This window comes from Dendrobium catenatum, unplaced genomic scaffold (genome assembly GCF_001605985.2).
Source record: "Dendrobium catenatum unplaced genomic scaffold, ASM160598v2 fragScaff_scaffold_1236, whole genome shotgun sequence".
Taxonomy (NCBI): Eukaryota; Viridiplantae; Streptophyta; class Magnoliopsida; order Asparagales; family Orchidaceae; genus Dendrobium; species Dendrobium catenatum.
This window is the reverse complement of record NW_021319698.1, coordinates 15,911-26,671: the sequence shown is the minus strand read 5'-3', so window position 1 is coordinate 26,671 and position 10,761 is coordinate 15,911.

Sequence of the window (10,761 nt, the reverse complement as noted above, 5' to 3'; positions counted from 1 at the left end):
ACAAAAAATTTAATTTTTGTATTAAAAAGCTGCTTTAAGAAATAGTAAGGATGCTGTCTCAAACAAAGACAAAATATGAATACATCAATTGCTCATAAGGCTTCAATGCAAGGTGGACATTAGTGATTTCCGATCATACAATTTCTTTAAAATTTGAATAGCAAACATGCTTAATTTGAAGTATTTTTAATGCCTAATAATAATGCAATAAATAAATTTCATATTTTAATTGATCTCTTTCAATCCTGGATATTAAACTCATTTGATTAAATTGCTTTGTTTGGTTCCTTCAATTAAAAAATCCTTTAACCTGCTTTGTAGATTTGCACTCATAATTTGGAAGTTACATGGAAATTCCAGCTTTACTTTATTATGTACAGCTTTTGTCCAAACAGGCTTCCATTAAGATCTGAAAAATTAATGCAGAAAATGAAAGTCTTAAATAACTACAGCAGAAGCGATAGATAAAAAAAAATTTCTTTATTGAAAAAAAATGGAGAAACAATCAATAATAATGATAGAAACTTATAATTGAAATTTCTTCGATAGAAACAAAAATAAATGCCAAACGAAATACATCTTACTAAAAATAAGCCTTAATTTTCGAAGAAATTATTATGAGTGAAGTCCGGGCGTAACTTGCGTTTGGACTCCGATCAAAATAGGTCATATTATATGTACACAGCCTTTGTACAACCTTGCACACATTGTGTATAAATGACATGACCTTTTCGATGGGAGTTCGGATGCGTCCGGACTCTACATGTAATAATTTCTCATTTTCAGGCAAAACAAAATTAGCCTTGAAATCTTACGGACAATTTTAACTAACAAATGAAAGATATTTCTATGTTCTATCTTTTGTGTAGGATGTATTCCCCTAATTCTGAAACAAATTTTTAACAAATAATCTTTTTTTTTTTAAGTTATTTTTTTATATATTAAAAACTCACTCAGGGCCTAATCGTTATCAAAAAATAAAATTACAAGTCCCTAAGAGGAAGAAATTGTTCGGATGAGCTACAATCAAAAGCAAAAAAAAAAAAAAAACAATAGAACAAGCTAGATAGCAAGGACGGACAAGCACATTCAACCATGATAAAGAAACTAGCACAGGATAAATATCCAATAGAAGTCCCCAAAGAGGGATAGATTGAGTGTGACTAACCCTCATGAAACCAAAATATGAAAACACCATGAAAATCCAATAGAAATCTAACCCACAAACATCACAATAAATGATATAAAGAAAACCATAAACTTGAACCAACAATTCACTGATGCGTAGCAACTTCCCAAAATGTCTCCAATCACACAAAATATGCCTGCTCAAAATCACACAACCATCAACATCACAGAATAGCGACCCGACCAAAACCAACGAAAAAGAAGCATCAATTTAAGGAGTCTGAAAAAGAAGAGGATAGACCAAAAACTAAAAGACAAAAAAAAAACACCAAAAACCATCCGTCAATGAAAGCAACATCACAACCTCAAATAAGGCAACCCCCATATTTGTCTAGATTTGTACAAATTTGTCATCCCCCTTAGAGCATGAGTTAACATCAAGCCTGAGAAATCATCGAAACTATCTAATTGGTACCCAAGTTTGGAAAGCTATTCAGTACAACAGTTACCATCCTGATAAATATGATTAAAAAAATAATTAAACTTAGAAAGAATCTATTTAATCTCTCTGATAAGATAAAAATTTTCAAAATTTTCAGAAACATTATCATTAATAAAGTGTAATAAAGCTTTGAATCAACCTCCACCCAAATGTCATTAATATCCAAAGAATAACATAAATTGAGCCCGTAACTGAAAGTTTTAAGTTCAACAAGAATCACAAAAAAAAGGATTTAAAGGACCAACAAAAGAACAAATGACATTACCTAAATAATCCCTAATAATCCCACCACACTCAGAAGAATGATTGTTAATTTAACCATTAGTGTTCATCTTCACAAAAGGTAAAAAAAGGTTTTAGCTAACACACAATCCTTTCCTTACCATCCCTATCATTGATGTTAAAAAATTACAAAATTATGAGCAATAAATCTACAATTCTTAAAATTAATAGCAGTGATAAGCTTAATTGAAAATAGTTAAAGAAATTTATCTTTCACTTTAGAAACAATTCACATGAAGTTCGACTTAATGTTTTTATGTTTAGAATCATATCATTCCATCCAAAGATATCACAGAATAAGAAAAAGAATCATATTCCTGATGTGACCTTTAATAGGAGAGAACCAAGCTTGCAAGATGGAGGAAATATTACTATCACTGTTGAAATTATAATTGTTAAACATTTCATCAAAATACCTCCAAACTTTAACAGCTATAGAGCCCTAAAAACATGATTCAAAGAATCAATCTGATAGCAAAATTGACATTTAGTAGGAATAAATTTTTTTCTTTTCTTCAAGAAAACATTAATAGGCAGAAATTTATGTAATATTCTCCACATTAAAATAGAATAGGACATTGGGATACATTTATGCAAATGATCAAAAATAAAGAAGATTTGAAATGTGTAGCTCTAATAGAGTCTAAAACATTTTTAAAGATAAAATTACTGGAATTGGACAACTTAAACAAAATATAATCCTCATTATTCATCTATAAAGGGATTCATATAATTTTATCCACTTATTATCAGGAACAAACTCCATTAATTTATTAGCATTCTAGTTATTATCATCAATGAAACTATTCACTTTAATAGAAGCAATAGAACGAGAGTGTAAATAATTATCAATAGAATAAGGACCCATCTAATTATCTTGCCAAAAGAAAATATTACCATGATTAATACCCCATTCAATGAACTTCTCGGCCTCCCACTTAATGAAGCATAGTCTTTTTCAAACCAAAAAATCAGAACCCTTATAGTGGAAAATAACAAGATGTTTACCTTGATAGTACATCTTCATATTGAAATTAGCTCATAAACTTTTATTGTTTCTAAAAGAAAACAAAAATTTATTAGAAAATGCATGATATAAATCCACAATACTTTTACAACCAAGCCCCCCTTCATCAAGAACACCGTAGCTTTTCTTCCAAGAAGTCTGAAGAATATATGAATTATTATTCTTAGAACAAAAAAAAAAAAAAAAGCTTAATGAAAAGTTTCTCCATGCACATACAAACACTCAAAGCAGGCTAGATAGTATGAAAAATATAAATAAGCATTGAGTAAAGCACACATTTAATCAATACTGACATTCCACCAAAAGAAAGAAAATTGAAAGATCAAGAGGATAATTTTCTCTGAATAGAGGCAAAAATATCCTAAAAAAGATAAGATATTTTCTTTGCTTTAAATAAAGGGGTTCCCAAGTATTTAATAGGGAGAGCTTTAGAAACAAAATACTATTTACTATGAATAGCATTAATTCTACTATGGTTCTTTCTTTATTAATATTCAAATCACTATTCTTTTGGAATTGGTTAAGAAATTAAAAGAGAATATTGAGCATATTTAGAGAGCCATTATCTAATGAAAAAATCATAAGCAAAATTAAGGTGAGTTATGGGGAAACCACCAACAATATGATAATATAACTTGGGATGCCGACTGTAAAGATCATCCAAACCCCTATATAAGTATTTAACAATAATAAAGAATAATGTAGTAAAAATAAGAACACATTTTCTTATACCTTGAGAGGACTTAAAGAAGCCATGACTTTTACCATTGATAATCATAGAGAAATAAAACTTCTCTATGCTATTCTTAATAAGTATAATGAAAGAGGAACTAAAATCGAAATGAGATAAGATACTATTAAGAAAATTCTAATTAAAGTTATTATAAGCTTTAGTAATATAAAGTTTAAAAATAGTGTTACCCCTTTCACTTTAGCATTAATATCATGAATAATTTTTTTTAGTAAGAAGCACATTATAAAAAATGCTATGGTGTTTAACAAACCCAGTTTGAACGAGGGAGATTATTTAAGGAAGCAGCAAAGCCAATCTTTCTATAATAATCTTAAAGTTTAACTTATTTAAGAAAGAACATGGACTTATAGATCTAAAGTCATCCCAAAAGTTAATAATCTCTTTCTTAGGAATCAAACTAATGTTAGAGGAAGAGAAAAACTTAGGGTAAGGAGTACCACTAAAAAATCTCTAATAGCAGCCATCACATCCACTTTAGTGATTTCACATACTTTTTGAAAAAAATTAGTAGTGAGGGAATCTCTAATCGAAAATCTTAATTTTCACTCCAAATGCCGTGAAACTAAAATATATCGTGATTCTTCACAAATCGAGCTTCATTTTGCCCCCTTTTGTGAAGGTAACGATCGTTCTCTTCTTTCGCATGTTTCTTCGACAAGTTCGGTTGAGACCAAAACAATGGCAAAGATTAACAGTGCAACGTTAATATTGGCGTCCCACTGTTTACCCGCAACTAAATAGCTAAAGTTTTACTATTCAACTGGACCTCGCGAGCAACGCCATTCAAGCGTTTGGAGTTCGGTTGGAGATGCCCTGAAGCCATTGTGACAAAAAAAAAAAAAGTTCATGTTTTCCCTTCCCCTATTTTACCTAAGCATTTAGAGACATGCTAGACGTCATGTAAATCGCATACTTCTTATGTCTTCTTCAGCCTGACTTGACCGTTAATTAAGAAGATGTGCTTCAGCAGAACTGCTCACGGATACTTCTTACGTCTTAAAACAAAAAGAAAGCATTGAGAAACGAGTGAGAAAGCCTAATCACAAATAAATTTCCCACGACAGTAAATCTTTTAATGGAGAACATATATATCATCTAATGAAGTTATGAGAAAGAAGAATGAAAAAAACGGTGCATTTCTTCTTCTTCTTTATCCAAACCTTGGTCATATTGTTTGTGATAGCTTCCTCTCTCACAGTCAAATTTCAATTCGTCGCTGATGCTGGTTAGAAGATTTCCAGTATGCTCTTTCTTTTTTCCTCATCGTTTACCCAGCCCAACCTAATTTTCACGTCTTAGCTTTGTATGAAGATGCAGCACACAATCAGATAAGAGAAAGGGTGCAAAAATTATAAGAGACACCAGAGATTTTTACGCGGAAAATACTGAAAATAGGAAAAACCACGGGGTCTGGCCCAGTTTGAATGAACCTACTAGTATTTGTAGTTGATTACAAATTAGGCCCTTCATTGGGGGAAAGCCTTGGCTTGATGTAACAAATATACATCATATAGAGTGCATTGCATGGTGAAAATTAGAAGAATCAGAATTGATATGTTTGTTTAGTCGGCAGGACCATAGTTGGTTGGTGACGGAGGTCGAAAAGATCGTATTCAGGTGAAGGTGGTTGGAAGGACCATAGTCGGCGGGCGACGGAGGTCGGAAAGATCGTTTTCAGGTGACAGTGGTCAGAAGGCCCATAGCCGGCGTGCGTGGAGGTCGAAAAAACCATTATTGTCAGGGGACGGAGGTCGTAAGGACCGTAGTTGGTGTGCGACATAGGTTGTAAAGATTGTTGTTTGGCGACAGAGGTTGGAAGGACCATAGTCGGCGGACAATGAAGGTTTGAAAGACTGTAGTTGGGTGAGAGTGGACGGAAGGACCGTAGTCGGCGGGTGACGGAGGTCGTAAAGACTATTGTCTGTCAACTGAGCTCGGAAGGACCATAGTCGACGGGTGACGAAGGTCGAAAATACCGTAGTTGGGTGATGGAGGTCGGAAGGACCATAGTCGACAAGCGACGGAGGTCGGAAAGACTATTGTCTGGTGAAAGTCAAACAGTAATTGGAAGCTAACTGGAAGTACATCGTTAGTTGGTGGTCTAGTATAATTTTGATGAAAGTTGGTGGTCCGAAAGAACTCGGATTTCAGTCGATTTTATGGCAGAAATTTGAGCATCAGTTGATGGTCCGGCAGAGGTCCGGACGTCATTTGGTAGTCTGGAAAAAATCTGGCATCAGTCGGTGGCCCGACAAAATTCCGGGCATTAGTTAGTGGTACAACGAAAATCTAACGTAAATCGATGGTCTGACGGAGGTCCAGCTTCAGGTGGTGGTCCGGTGGAAGTCCGAAGTCTGTCGATGGTCCAGTAGAAGTCCGGCCTCAAGAAGTGATCCAGTGGAAGTCCAACGTTTGGTGGTGGTCCGACGGAAGTCCGGGCAGTGGTCGAGGAGGGGCTACGTAGAAAAAGTGTTCTTTGATATCTCTTCTTGCTTCCTTTCTTGCCACCCCCTTCCCCTCATGAAAGTGAGGGATCTATTTATAGATTTCTAAGAGTGGCATGGCTCATAAATAGGAGGAAGATCAAGGGTAAATTGGTAGTAGTTTGAATGGACATCCGATGTTGAATCCATTAATCGTGGATCGTTTACAGGACATTTAAATGTATTAATGATATAATAATTTGATTATCTTGGGCTCGTTGGATTCGTCGAGCCACTTGAGTTGAGTATAAGCATGTCACGTTTGGAAACTGTTTGGTAATCCAAATTATGTATTGAACCTTCCTAATGCGCTTTGGACTTTGATTTGGATTCATTTGGGCTCAGATTGAATCAAATTTGGTGTTGTTGGATTTGTATTTCTGAGATGATCATTTCAACTATAAGTTTGCTGAAATCGAAGTTCAGATGGATCTGGATTTAATTTTTAAAGTTTTCAACTAAATTTTGCCTCAAGATTCGTGCATGATCAAGATAATTTTGTGATGATATATATACGTTACGTGTTTAAAATTTCATTTCTTTGGTTGAGCCGTTTGAGAGAACGAACAAAAAAACACGTTAGGGTCTCGGTTCAGGTTCATGCATGCGCAGGACGGATCTGGACCGTTGGATCCATGATTAACGGCCCATATCCCGTCATATGGCCTCTCAGATCCGACCTGCGGTTCCCTCGAGTTGTTTGGCTCGATCAGAGCCGTCTATCCTAAACAGTAGAGGATCGGATGGCTCTCACGCTCAGCCTACGTGGCTAAGTGGATCCGCGGACAGCGCAATGATTACCACAATCATTGGCAATCATTACTCAGTAGTGCAATCATTGCGCCACCAGGCAATGATTGCCCGTGGACCGCGGGATGAACTCGAGCGTGCCATGTGTCATCCTGAGGCTTTTTTTGGGTTATCTATTTATGTTCATTGATTTTAAAGCTATTTGACTTAATAATTCATATAAAATCCAATTTTGATCCAAAAAATATGTATAATATATCGTTTTATTTGTATTTTAATCACATTTAATTTAAAATTAATTTCACTTAAAAATATATAATACATTTTAAAATATTGATAAAATAGTAAATAATACTATTTTAATAATAATAATAATAATAATAATAATAATAATAATAATAATAATAATAATAATATATATTATTATTATTATTATTATACTATTATTATTATTATTATTAATTATTATTACTATTAGTTATTTACTGTTTTAGTTGTTATTTTTATTATTTTTATTATCCTATCATTATTATTATTATTTTGATTATTTCAATTACTATATTATTATTATTGTTATTTAATAATATAATTATTATTTAATCTATTATTAATAATATTATATTATTATTTATTTAGTTATTCAAAATAGTAATCAAAATTATTTTATATTTATTTATTTAAATTAAGTTAATGAGTATTTTTCTTAAATTATTCTAACTAATTAATTACTTAAATTACCTAATTAATAACTAATTAATCTTAAATATTTTTCAACATTAAATTATTTTAAAGATTTTAGAAACTTTAACTCTAAATTTAATTGTTTCAATAATTATTTTCAAATATTTAACTATTTTTTAATTATTTTAAACTTAGATAATTCACCGTAATTTCATTTTAAGTCGAATTTTGACGCACTGAACTTTGATATTTTTTAGAAAAATAAGTATTTCATTTTAAAAACATTTTCAAATATCAATGCTTAGTTTTTTGTGGTATTTTTGTATCATTTGATTTATTGATTATTATGATATTATTTAAATAATTAATATACTAATTATTTTTAAATTAAATATTATTTTTAAATTTATTTTGAAACCTTATTAGGGTGGTCAATGTATCTCCCCTATATTTATCTATTATGAATTGACCTATTTTTAATTACATTATTTTTTCCAAAATTCTTATATTCATGGGTGTTTTAAATAATTTTAAAACTATTTATAATTAAATCCTTAATTTTGGGAGATCCACTATTTGAAATTTTAAATATATATTGTGTTCATGAATAGCATTCATGGAGGAGTATATTAGTGAATGATTGAATCCCAATCATTCACTAATCACATTGTTAATCATGCTTAGTTTTTCCTTTATCGTATTTTACATGTGTAGGATGCACGAGCACCTAATTTAGGTTCTCTTAGATCTAAGAATTTAGTGTGTTTATTTATTTATGTACTCCCTATATTGTTACCCCAAGGGTTAGTTTAAAACTTGATTTAAGCATACTCAACGTAGTGACACCCTAAGGACAACAATTAAGGACCCCTCTAGCAAACTTAGAAAAATTGTAGGAGCTAGGATAGATCCCGGATTAACATAAAAACTTCAACATTTAAACTAGTAATATTTAAAAAATCTTAGAATTTTTTAGGAATTTTTAGGAGCTTTTAGACCCCTTAATTAACAAATCTTAATTTACCCGACAATTAGGCCCCCATAACTTCTAAAAAATATAATAAATCTATTTTAAATTATAAAATTCTCCATATTAGCTCAAACTCTTTAGATTTTAACCCTTAACCTTAAATAATTAGGGCTTATTAGTTGGACCATTTTGCCCTTTTTTAAGATAATTATAACTTATTAAAAATGTCAAATTATCCTCAAACACTTGAGAACACTTTTTTAGGTCATTTATGACCTTTGGGGGTGATTCTAATCAATTTGGAGCTAATTTAGATCAAAACCATAAAATCACACCTAATTAAGCATTTTAATAATTCCCTAAATCGCCTAAATCTTTGAAAATTCATAACTTTGCATAGGAAACTCCAAATCTTGCAAATGCAAAACCTAATTACTCATCTTAAGGCCTAATATTTAACTAAATATTAGGAACCCCAACTCTAGCCCATTTCCTATAGTGACTTTTTGGACCCTCTCAACCTAGCACGTAAAAGGACCCGGGACTCTCCAAAATTGGCTAATACAACTTCAACTTTAATTGTCACTATTTTAAGCATTAAAAATGAATCAACAGACTAAATTAACTAAAATTAATTATAATTTATTAATATTTAAATTTTATGTAAAGTTTTCTTTTTAGAGCTTCAACAAATTGAACTTTAAGTAACTTTAACTAACTACCCAGCTTAGGATCTATCCTAGCCACACAGGCCTTTACACACACATAAATTTATTTGTTAGGGAACCACTTCTAGACCTAGGCTGGGCCAGTGTTTACTTTTTTATTATGTGCCAAGCTTTTCGAGATTATATTGCATGTTATAAATGAAACTAATGATGTGTTTGCTTACTTTTATAATACTCTGAGAATTGATTTGATTGTGCATTGGATCTACCCATAGGTTAAGATCGATATTTTGAAACTAACAATATTTTTTACAGGTGGCCATGTACATACAGTGCTAAATAAAAGGGGTGGCAATTGTCATGATTTAAATATTAATGATGTCTTATACAGGTGCTTCAAAAATTGTTCAGCCCCCTTAAATAAATGAGGGCTAAAAATTATAAACAATAACTGCTACATGTGCTCCAAAGATTACTTAGCCCTCAAAGTAATTAAGAGCATGACTAAGTGTGGTTATAATGAGTACTTTTATTTTCATATAAATTGTTTGGGATGATATATTAACTGCTTGAGAATTATTTTTTTATTAGGACAACCTTGCATGAGCGTCAAGAATTTACTATTTTTCATTAATGTAATTATTTGTAATATTGGTTTGAGTTGTAAAAATATTTTTTGAGTTGGGATATCCTTATCCAACTCGAATTTTAATAGAGGAAAGCATCCTCAAGAGGGAGAGTCTTCTTCCATTTGGAAGATCAAGTTCAGATGTCTTTTAGATATCCTAAGAGAAAAGACAATACCCCTCTAAGGGGAAATTATCTCTTCGTTTGGATGTTCAAGCCACGATGGATCTAAGGTGACCAATGAGAAGAAGTCAAAAAAGGCTAAAGAATTGAAGACCCAATATCCCACTCAAAGTCATATACGTCATTCCTAGGTTTAAAAATCCAGATTGTTGGCAGTGGTGCCCGGCCAATTATTTTCTACAAACCCTAATTTGTAATTAATGGAAGTTGGCCTATGGACATTTATTAATTCATTTGATTATTTTAATGTATTTTATTTATAAATGATTACCTCTATGGTTGCTTATTTTTCTTATTTTATTCGCGATTTATTTATCTCTCTTATTTTAGCTTGGATTTCGTTAGGCTCTCTAAGAATTAAAATTTTTTCTACTCATAACTAGTACTTAAAGTTTTAAGAATTAATTAACATAGAAACCCAATGATCTAGGGAACTATCTAAATCGTCCAAGGTTGCATGCATATTAATGCATTTTTTCTTTCCCCTTGCTATTAGAAACCTCCCTGCCTGTGGGTAGAGTCCAGATAATCTGGCCTATGAGGATGAAGTGCCGGACCTGGGGAGGTATAGTATTTTCTAAAAAAATTAATTTTTATAAGCCCATTTTTTTTTAAAATCTCAAGCATGGCTGGTTTAGACTTTCAACTAGGATCTATTGCATTAGAAACTAACTAAATGAAAATTTAATTGCATTAGCTCTAGGAG